This window comes from Lycorma delicatula, chromosome 13 (assembly GCF_047948215.1).
Source record: "Lycorma delicatula isolate Av1 chromosome 13, ASM4794821v1, whole genome shotgun sequence".
Classification (NCBI taxonomy): domain Eukaryota; kingdom Metazoa; phylum Arthropoda; class Insecta; order Hemiptera; family Fulgoridae; genus Lycorma; species Lycorma delicatula.
Window position 1 is genome coordinate 49,174,224 of NC_134467.1, and position 11,776 is coordinate 49,185,999.

Here is an 11,776-nt window from a genome sequence, read left to right on the forward strand (position 1 = left end):
TATTAAGTTTAACTTCACATCGTGTGTCTTACATTTTAGTAATGTTTTCAAATATTAAAACCAAACAAGCTGTGCCTGTTATCAGTATTGACCTCAAAATCTTTAATAGCTTTTAATTTCTTATCAACTTGCGTGTAAAAAAATTAGTGCTACTTTCATGTATCAATTTCTTTAAAAAAGTCTATTGTTATCTGCTGGTTGTGAATTATTTTCCTCTTTTTATATGCTTTTATTTAACTTGCTTTAGTTATAATCAAATCTTGCAACTGCTGTGTCTTTTGATCTGTCGTATGAAAATCAATGAAATTTGGTACAAGTATGTAACTTTGATGACAATACAGCACTACAGTGTCGGAATTTGATATGACCCACCCCCATGCTCCCATGCTCTACCCCCATGCTATATTCATGCATTTAGTTGAAAATTTTCATTTCTCATGAACTATCGTATGAAAGTGATTGAAATTTGGTACACGTATGTAACTTCTATGTGTAAAAATAAATATTTTTCCTTTTTTTTAGTTTTAACAAACAATAATATTCAGATATAAATATTATTAAGAATATTTTTTTGGATGTAAAAAGTTTATTGTTCATTAAGACTAAAAAGTAAAAAATAAAAAAAAATACAAAAAACCAAAAAAAAATTACAGAAATATATTTAATTACATATAAAAAAATATTTTTTAAAAAAGCTTTTATTTAACTAATATTAATATTAAAATTAATAAAAAAGAAGGAAACAAATTAGAAAAATCCTCTAAATAAGAATTAAATCAAATTGAGAATTTTAAACAAAAAAATATAATATATTAACAAATATAAAAATGCACTGAAAAGTAAAATATAAATTATATAATTATCTTATAAATAACCAATAAATAAATGTAATAATTATTAAATTTTAAAATTAAAAGTAATGAAAATATTTAGTTAAATAAAAGCGTGGTGCAGTTTTTATAACAATGTTTTCGAATAAGTATTTATAGACATTTGCTGTATTTTAAAATATATTTTTTGTTTAATGAGGTTGTTTAGTATATGCATATACTTTATTTATCTGTAATAAAAATAACTCAAGTTTTAATTCTTTGACGGTTCAAATTTGCACCGAGATGACCTTTAAGGATTAATAAGATTAAAAATAAAAATTAAATTTAGAAATCTTGCACAAAGTTATTACATTTTGACGGTAATCTGAAAAATTATTAATTATTATCGTTATAATTGTAATTGTAATTATGAATTCATTAAATAAACATTCATAATCAATTAAAATGAAACTTTTAGCGGAAAGAATGCGTTCAATTCGGGTTAGATTACAAGCAGAATTCAAAGATGAACTTTACTAGAGAACACGTACAAATAAAGCAAGTGGGTCCATTTTCCCTGATTGTTACTTGTAGCTAGTCAGTCTCAACTGGAGAAGTTCCAGCAGACCTTTCCGTCTCCTCGCGTCGTTATTGAAAATGAAAATGAAAATGAAGGTTGACATAAAAATAAATGTGTTGTTTTAAATAAATTATACGTGTATCGATAAAAAACACCAAAAAGAAGGCCAATGGTGGGTTGTGCCAAATGCAAATGAGGTGGTATATCGAGAAATAGAGCCTGTTACTGATACTATGCGGAAAAAAAGAATCTCTTTCTTTGGTCATCTCATAAGGACACCGCAAACAAGACTGTCAAGAAATATCATTGAAAAGCTCTGGTTCCAAAAGCTAGAAGTAGGATGGATCAAAGAAATTAGAGAAGATATGAAAGAAATGGGAATTTCCCTGACTGACCTACAGAATAAAACTGGAAAAATTACAAAGATAAAAGCATTAGATTTAAACAAAAGACAGACAAACGACAAAATACAACGAAGAGGGTGTTTACGGATGAAGAAAAGAAAGCAAGATCTGAACGGATTAAGAAATACTGGGCAGCTCGGAAGAGTAAAATAACACGCTTTTCTCAGAAAAGATCCAACTAAAATTAAGTGGTCCCATGTTGGCCGTAAAAGCATAATAATAATTAATTATCATAATTTTAAAAATTGCACAGTTACTGAGTCCCCGCACAATACTTTATTATGTTTTAGATATCTGATTATATATTCTTTATTTCCTGTTTATTTGGGAGATATGTGTTTTCTAATTTAGTTACTAGTTCTAAAAAAATGCAGCTCTTTTTTGGGTTTTTTTGCAATTTGAATTGTTTTTTATAATAGTTTGCTAAAATTTTACTATCGCATGTTTATACGACTTAAAATTAAAAATTTTTTTTCTTATATTTTATCTGCACTTAATTTTTTAGAAAATAATTTTCCTTGTGAAATAGACTATTTTATTGCAACAAAAAGCTCAATTTATATAAATTTCAGTTTTAGAAATATGTTTATAATATATAAATTGTGATCACAGAAAACAGGATGCTTATTTATTTTAAACATACATCATTCCTTTCCTTAAAAACAAATCAGTTGTATTTTAATATGACTGAATGCATGTTTATATTTATCTCATATTAGTTATGACGATTGAAACTAAATTAAAGCTATCCACTTTTTCCAGCCTACATGGTGAGACTGGTACTGCTAATGTGTGTCTATATGCATCTTTGGGGTGTTTAAAATCTCAGGTTGATTTTGAATTTGTTAGCACATTAAATGAATTGTTTTTACTTTCTTGTTTAGACATTTATGGACAGTGTTAAAGATAATTTGTTTTAGCATTTTTTTTATTCTACTCATTTTCTTTCTCTTTTCTCCAGTCCTTTTCTGCAGCCATCTTCTTTTTCTATTTCTTAACTCATGATTGAAGATTAATTATCTAAAGAGATCCTGTTTTAAAAATCTTTCTACAATTCCTACCTCTTGGACATCCTATTTAATTGCTTCAATCTAATTTATTTTGTTTTACTTTCAGTAGAAATCTATTAATTTTTTCAGTGTTCTATTATTACTTGTTAAAAAGATGTGATAAAAGAAACAGTTTTTCTTCTCAATTCTTGGTAAATGTTTTCATATTTAATAGAATAATAATGCAATTGCAATTGCTGGAAAGTGATTAATGTTCAGCAATGAAACAAATTCATAAAATAGTCAAATATTAGCAGTATATAATCTGTACAATCAAGAATATAAATCAAGATTATATATATCAATGTAAATCAAGATTATAAGTAAAAAAATGGAATACTTTTTTATTTTTCTAAGTGGATGATTATAATTCATATTTTTTTCCAGTAAAAATGGTTTTGTCATAAATCTCTTTATGTATACACAGGTACACATGAGTGATGTACATAAATAGATTTGTATGCTGTTTACTATATTTTTCTGTATTACAACAATTAATAAAATATCAGTGAGTTATTAGGAGCAAGAAGAATTTATATCTCATATGTATAGACAGATAAAACTGAGTAGTACATAGAAATGCATTTGGTTACTATTTATTTCATAAAAGAATTATGATGGATTAATGATTTGCTGTAAATGATTAGTGTTCAGTATTTTCACCAATTACACTTAGCGAGCTGAAGGTTTGCCCCGTCTTTGTTGACCAAACTGTTCGCTGACTTAGGCAAGATGAATGAGTAGGGTTTATTGTACTATTTAACCTGTTGACATCATCCGATTACTAATAACATGACACATTTGTATATAAAATGCAAATACAACAGTCTAGTACAATGCAGTGACTAGTACACTAGGCAAAGGAGTTGTGAGTAGAAAACTTTCAGCTCTTGTATTGTATTAAAATACCAATAAGATATTTGAATTTTGTAACCTGTCCAACTTATACATGAAAATAATAAATAAAAAAGGGGATTAGATTTCTGATATTTTTTGTAAAATAGTTTGCGTAATTCATAATTTTTTTCAGCAAAAGTCGCTGCTGTTAATAGGTCTTTCTCATATGATTACATATAGGTACATGTGAATAGTACACAGAAATACATTCGGTTGCTAATTCATTTTACAATAGAATAATGAGGTGCTTGAAAACGATCAATGTCCAATAAACCATTATAACTGAAATATGAATGATTTATTTTTCCTACATCAATTTTGCTATTTTCCAAATCCTCTCTCAACTTTTTATTTTTAAAAATAGTCCACTAGTGTTTTCATTATTCTATATTTGTACTAATAATATGACAATAGAACATTTTATCTTCTTTCTTGAGTGTTTTCCGTTCAATTTTATTGTATTTTTTCTGTCTTCAGTCATTTGACTGGTTTGATACAGCTCTCCAACATTCCCTGTTTAGTGCCAGTCGTTTCATTTCAATATACCCCCTACATCCTACATCCCTAGCAATTTGTATTACTTATTCCAAACATTGCCTGCCTGCACAATTTTTCCCATCTACCTGTCCCTTTAATATCAAGCGACTATTCCAGGATGCCTTAATGTGTGGCCTACAAGAGTGTCTTCTTTTAATTATATTTTTCCAAATGCTTCTTCATCAACTGCCGCAACACCTCTTCATTTGTCACTTTATCCATCCATCTGATTTTTAACATTCTCCTAAACCACTACACTACTAAAGCTTTTTAATCTTTTCTTGTCAGGTACTCTGATCGTCCAAGTTTAATTTCCATATAAAGCTACACTCCAATCATATGCTTTAAAAAATCTTTTCCTGACATTTAAATTAATTTTTGATGTAAGCAAATTATATTTCTGACTGAAAGTTCATTTCCCCTATTCTATTCAGCATTTTATATCGCTGTTACTTTGTTCATCTTTAGTAATTGTACTTCCCAAACAACAAAATTCTACCTCCATAGTATTTTCTCTTCCTATTTTTATATTCAGTGGTTCATCTACATTATTTATATTGCATGTCATTACTTTTGTTTTTTTCTTGTTTATTTTCATACAGTAGTTCTTGCGTAAAACCTTCATCTATGTTATTCATTGTTTCTTCTAAATCTTATTTTTACGCTCTGCTAGAAATACTATTTCATCAGCAAATTATAGTATCTTTATATTTTCACCTTGCACTGTTTTTGTAAATCTGAATTTTTCTTTAACTTCATTAACTGCTAGATCTAAGTAAAGATTAAAAAGTTCTGGGGATAGGGAAGATTTTTATTGGATTCCCTTTTTAATTACAGCTTCCTTCTTATGTTGGATTATTACTGTTGCAGTTTGGTTGCTGTAAATGTTAGCAATTGTTCTTCTATCTTTATTCTTAACCCTACATTTTTTTAAATCCTGAACATTTTATTCCAGTCTATGTTATCAAATGCCTTTTCTAAGTCTGTAAATGCCATGTATGTTGGTTTGTTTTTCTTTAATCTTCCTTCTATTATTAATCTGAGCACTGAAATTGCTTCCTTCTTCTCTTTACCTCTCCTGAAAGCAAATGGTCTTCTAACATTTCTTCCAATTTCCTCTCAATTCTTCTCTACAGAATTCTAATTAAGATTTTTTATATATGAGTAGTTAAGCTAATTGCTTTGTATTCTTCACATTTGTCTGCTCCTGCTTTCTGTGGTATCATGACAATAACACTCTTTCTGAAGTCTGATGGAATTTCCCCTTTTTCATAAATATTAAACATCAGTTTGTAGTTTCTGCAGGTATCTCATCTATCCCAGGAGCCTTTCTGCTGCTCACACCTTTTAATGTACTATTAAATTCAGATCTCACTACTATATAACACTAAATTCATTTCCTCCGTACAACTCTTCAGTATATTCTACCTACCTTATCGACCGTTTCTTCTGTACTATAAATCAGTGTACCATCTTTATTTAACACATTAAATTTTAATTTATGTACCACAAAATTCTCCTTAACTTTCCTATATTCTCTGTCTATCTTACCAATGATCATTTCTCTTTCCACTTCTTAAGACTTCTCTTTAATCTGTAATTATGTTTGTACAAAATGAATGAATTAAAGACAACAGTTTATTAAATTCACACACAGCAAGTTTTTTAACAAGTAACTTGATATTAACTACATCAAATGCGCAACGGAAATCAGTATAAATTGCATCAGTATAATTACCATCATTTAGTGCATCAACAGTATCTTCCATATATACATACAAGTTTGTTTGTGTAGATTTACTTTCCAAAAAAACCATGTTGTTCTTGATTGTGAAAAACCTCAACAGAATATATGTAACAAATTTTTGGAACGCTAGGAAAAAAGAGTATTTAAATCATGATTGAAGAACTTAGTTAAAAGCTGTACAAAAAAGGCAGAGCATTTCTTCACTAAAAGAGGATGAATATATTCTGGGCTTGTCAAAGCCTTATCATTATGTCAAATGGCCTCTTCAACATCATTCTCAGTTAAAATAATATCTAACTGCAGCGATCATTACAATTAAATGTAATTTCAGTTAAGGAAAAATCATTTTTAGTATAGACACTTCCAAATTTTTAGTTTTAGAAAACGTTTTACAATGTCAGCGCCCTTATTGGCATACTCTTTTCAAAAAGCATACAAGATTCATAAGATCTACTGTTGTTATTTTCATTAGCAAATTTTTAAAAAATCTTGTAACATTTTTTCCTCAACTGTAACATTTTAATTTAATAATAAATCTTTATGACTAAAAGAGTTTTGCTTACACTTTGTTCTTAAGTAATTCTTAATAATAAGTAGATCTATGTTGTGTTTGAAGAATATGGAACTTGTTTTTAGTAATTGGGATAATAATTTTAGTAGAGAACTGCTTCAAAAACTACATTTTTTTTTTTAGTAGTTTTGGTGTATGACCTTTAACAATATTATAGTGGTCGCTATGAAAGATGGCACTTGTGTTTAAACTGCTGTATTTTAGTTACAAAAAATGAAGGTATTGGAAACAGCAATTGTTTTTTTGCTAACAGGATTTGGGCAATTTTAGTTACAGTCATTCATTTTAAAATTAGGGGTGTGTAAAGCGGAAAACAAAAAATTTTTTGCATTTTTTTTCTACTTTTGGAGGTATATTAAACAATTGTTTCCCAATAATTATAATTAAGATTTAGCCCAAAACTAGTATTATTGAAGCATGCAGAGTGTTTTTTGTGAGACAGCCTATCTTTAGTTTCAGTGAATATTGTATGGGGAAAAACACATCATTGTAATCGTTGAAACAATTTGAATAAGTATTTAATATTAAGCTTTTAATTGAGGTTGAAAAGGTATGAAAAGATCATTCAAAAAATACAGTTGCAACTAGAAGTTGATCGTGTATCCTGTTTGTTGCTATAATGACCAGCGGCGACATGCAGGTATGGTTTAATATTGTCTTTCACACAGTTTTATCACATTACTTTATACCTTGTTAATATTATAAATTATAATTTTTGTAAATATTATTTTCATTTATTTTTATTTTTACAACTATTTGCAATATTTCTATCAAACACTCATCTCTGTAAAAAGAATAACAGATTACATAAAGGCACTAAAATCATATCGATAAACATTGTAAAATTTATTATAACGCTGAAATTTAAAAAATCGTGTGAAAGCAGTTTCAAGCAACCACTTTCTCTTAAGCCACTCTTGGGTTTCAGCTTTCCTCCAGCTGTTAATAGTAACTTTATTTACCATAAAAGGGTGATAAGCTGCATTATCCATTATGATTACGCTCCTTCTTGTAAGCAATTCAAAAAGTCATTTGTAAACCAATTTTTAAAACTGTCCCTGTTCATTTCTGAGTGATAATCTGAAGAACCGGCTTTCAATTTACTGCGGAAAACACATTTACTTTCTGTAATGAACCCTGTTTTAGCTGAACCTGCATGACATACTGTCTATTTACTGCCTTTCTGGTGAGTATTTTAATTTTAATATCTCATTTTTCTTTGAATCTTGCTGAAAGATTTTTATTAACATACTTCTCATCTATGTGAAATATACGTCAATCATCACATGACGCTTTTAATTTGTGAAATCTGTTTAAAAATTCAATTTTTTTTAATGCAATATCATGTTTTTCCATCTACAAATATTGATAATCTTCAATTTTTTTATAACAAAAACCAATTTTTTTCAGTATGTGACAGTTGTAGATGATAGATTTACATGTAGTTTTTCCTGTATTTCCTCTTTGAACTTCGTAATGATAGGGATTTCATTCTGAAAGATAGGGGTAGTACTGAGGTAATGGTTCAACAACGTCTACTGAACTGTTCTTAGCTGCCTACTCAAAGGTCAAAATAGTGATGATGATTGCAAACCTCCTGAAAGGAGATGCCACTTGAAGAAGTAGAAGAGTAAGCTCTACAGAAACCAATCTTACATTTGCCACACCAGATTTACAACTTTTTTTCTGCCTTATAGATATAGTCATAGAAATAATAAAAGCCAGTTTTCTCCAATTCAATATTAGTATTCAAAAACATCTATTGAAAGTTCTGTAAAACCAAATATAATTAATCTATTTAGAAAAATGTAACTATTTCTTATTTTGTTTTCTACAACTGAAACTGTTGTCCGTAATGGAACCAAAGCAGAAAGCTAGCCAGATTAGTGTAGTAGTTATTAGGTTTCAGAGTAACTAGAGTTGTATTTGATTCCTGGCAAAGATTAAAAATCTTTTCACCTCACAGTTTACCTCGCCTATCTTGTTAAATAAATGTGTAACATATTCCAAAGTACAATAAGCTAAAATAAAAAATAACATACTTACTGTTATCTTTATTTTGATTTTATTTGGCACTTTATAATCAATCTATAATCCAGAAAAAATAAGTAAATTGTTGAGTGACATTGATTCTTATGTTTCTCCAAAAACAGGATATTGTTTACACAAATATCATATATGGCAATAATCATTCTTTCAAACTACTTCAAGCTGTACCAGTGTAGGCAGTACAGCCAGAAAAAATGTTTCAGAAGTGTTTTTAAAGTAGGAAATAGTTCTGAAGGACAAAATTCTTATCAATGCTTTGTTTCCTATATTGCTGGAGCAAAGAAATTGTTAATCTAGAGTGGGAAGCTACCATAGCTTGATAGGATTTATGAAATTTATCAATGTACCATAGTGAAATTTTATTTTGGCCCTCGAACCAGTAATTATGTTAAAAATATGGTTTGGTGTATGGATAAATTTGTTAAGATTGATGAAAACATGCATGCAAAATGCAAAGATAAAACTTTGGACATTTTTTACACAAGTGAGTTTCCAGAAAAATCTGTCGGAGACTAAGTAAGCATTCATTTGAAAAGGACTTGACTGAAACATTAAGAGGGTAATTTAAATGATTAATCGAACCATGTTCCATAAAATGAATTCAAGATGCCTGGGTGCTTGCAAACTGTAGGTCACCAGTTTCGATAAAAAAATGGCCAGATTCAACTGATGGTACCCACATCAGCATAAAAAGCAAATGTGGGGACCACACATAAAGAAATAAAAAGTAAGGTACGCTGACATAGCACCTCAATAGTCTGGTTCAGGTAGAGCGGCAAGTGAAAACCAAGAATGCTTATCTGACAGATTTGCCTAATAGCCACCATAAGAAATAAGTAAACATACTTATTTAATGATATTAAAAATAATGAAAAATTCATATTACGAATATAAGATTTTTCAATGGGATTGTTCAATTGATAAGAATTCGCAGCATTATTTTTATTTTTAAGGCCACTCATTCTTATTGACTTTTTAGTCAATAAGAATGAGTTTTTTAAACTTATACCTTAATAAGGTGTTTCAATGGGATTGTACAGTTGATAAGAACCCGCAGCGTTATTGATCACTTTTCCCCACTAAAAGTAATGTAAAGTTGACAAAATATTATTTAAGCATGTGCTAATTTAGTCTTTACATGACTGCTTAAAATAGAGTGTAATGTATTTAGGGTGCATGAGTGTATATGTTTGTTCCACTGTAGCAGCTCAATGGCTGAACCGATTCAGATGTATGACCCTGTGTTGGAATCCTTTCATTACCAGGAGTTGTGTAATCGAACGAAACATTACTTGTGATAATCTATTTACATCGGCTCCACTTGCAGAAAGTCTCATACAAAAGAAGCTAACCCTTGTAGGAACGATACGAAAAAATACACTCACATTCCACCGCTATTTTTTGCAAAAGATCCTTCTATAGTTCAATTTTTGGATTTCAAAAAGATATAAAACTGGTTTCGTATAAAGCAAAATAGGCTAAAGTTGTTTGTGTTCTTTAAACTGTACACGATGACGACACCATTAATGAAGTTACCGGTGAGGAACCAAACCTGATATAATCAAATTTTATAACATGAGCTAATACGGCGTAGATGTTAGTGATGCTATGCGAAAATATTATTATTATTCAGTAGCAAGAAGATGGCCGCTTAGTATTTTTTCTTTATGCTAAATGTTGAAAGAGCGAATGCATATGTTATTTTCAAATATAATCCAGATGAAAAGAAACCAGAAACCCAGGAAAGAGTTCCTCAAAAGCTTGCCAGAGGCTGTTCGAAGATCAAGCAAACCGCGTATTTATGAAACACAAATACGGACGAATATGAAAACAAGAACTTACAGAAAATCTTCAGATTCCGTAAACAGTGGCGGCTCGTAACTAAAATTAGTGGGTGTTTTGCTCCAGAAAACTTTTTCTGTACCTTTTCGAGGTCATGGTTAAAGTTTTCTGTAAAATAAAAAAACCGAAAAAATGAATCAAATAAAACAGCTGGAAGCAGGATAATAATCTAATTATTGGAGTTCATTCTAGGTCTGTTCAATATTATACATTATAAAAAGATATCGTATGTGTGGAAGTATAAATTTGCATGTGTTGGCATCATTGATTAACAATTGTACGCTTACAATTGGTGAGAGTAGTTCCTAAGGGTAAATCTGAATTCTAATTTCAGTCTTATTTTTATGCTGGCGTTCTCATTTGTTTATTTGACTAAGTAAGTCATTTTATACCATTCTAATGTAATTTAATAAAATTTAAGTTTGATTATTTTGAATTGATGAATCGGTAGTGTAGAGGTTAACTTGTAATGTAAATTCATTTCTGTTCGTTGTAAAATCATTACTAACGTATTATTAAAAAAAATTGTCATATATTGAGCGCACATAATTATTATTATTAGTGTTTTGTAAGTAGTAATTTTCTGCATGTTGCATTGAAAATTATAATACTTATTTTCTTATCTGTAATTTCCGATACTAATAAAAAAACAGCTGACCATTGACAGTTTTGTAATGGACTGTTGAAGCTTTCAATTATGTTATAATTAATGGAAAACAGTTCTGTTTCATGATAACTCCTAGTAAATGTTAATCTTTTTTATTAGGGTTAGGTAGAACTCTAAAATAAACTGAGATCGGTTATGAAGAACTACTGTGACGCTGAACAAAGGAAAAAACAATTTTCATAACAAATTAAATACATATGCCCCCGTAAGAATTTTGCAGACTATCTATTCTATTAAAAAGCCTCTGAAATTACGTAGCATCCCACAAAAATAAGAATTATAAATATTATATAAAACAAATAAATATAACATATGAACATTGTACAAAAATATTAATATTCCTTAATCTTATTCAAGCTCTTAGAACTCAATAATTCACATTGAATTTTCATATCCATGAGCCAGTGATAGCCCTTTTGTAATTATATCTGCTGCCTGTTTTTCAGATGGAATGCTTCCTTCTTACATCATCTTCCTCATGCAATGGCATCTAATGTTGATTTGTTTTAATTTATTGAGAACATCAGTTTATTTTTAAGTTTAATGTCGCTATGATTATCTGTTTAGAGTTTGCTTTGAATTGACATCAAGTGCACCAATGTCCTTTAACCAGATGTCAAG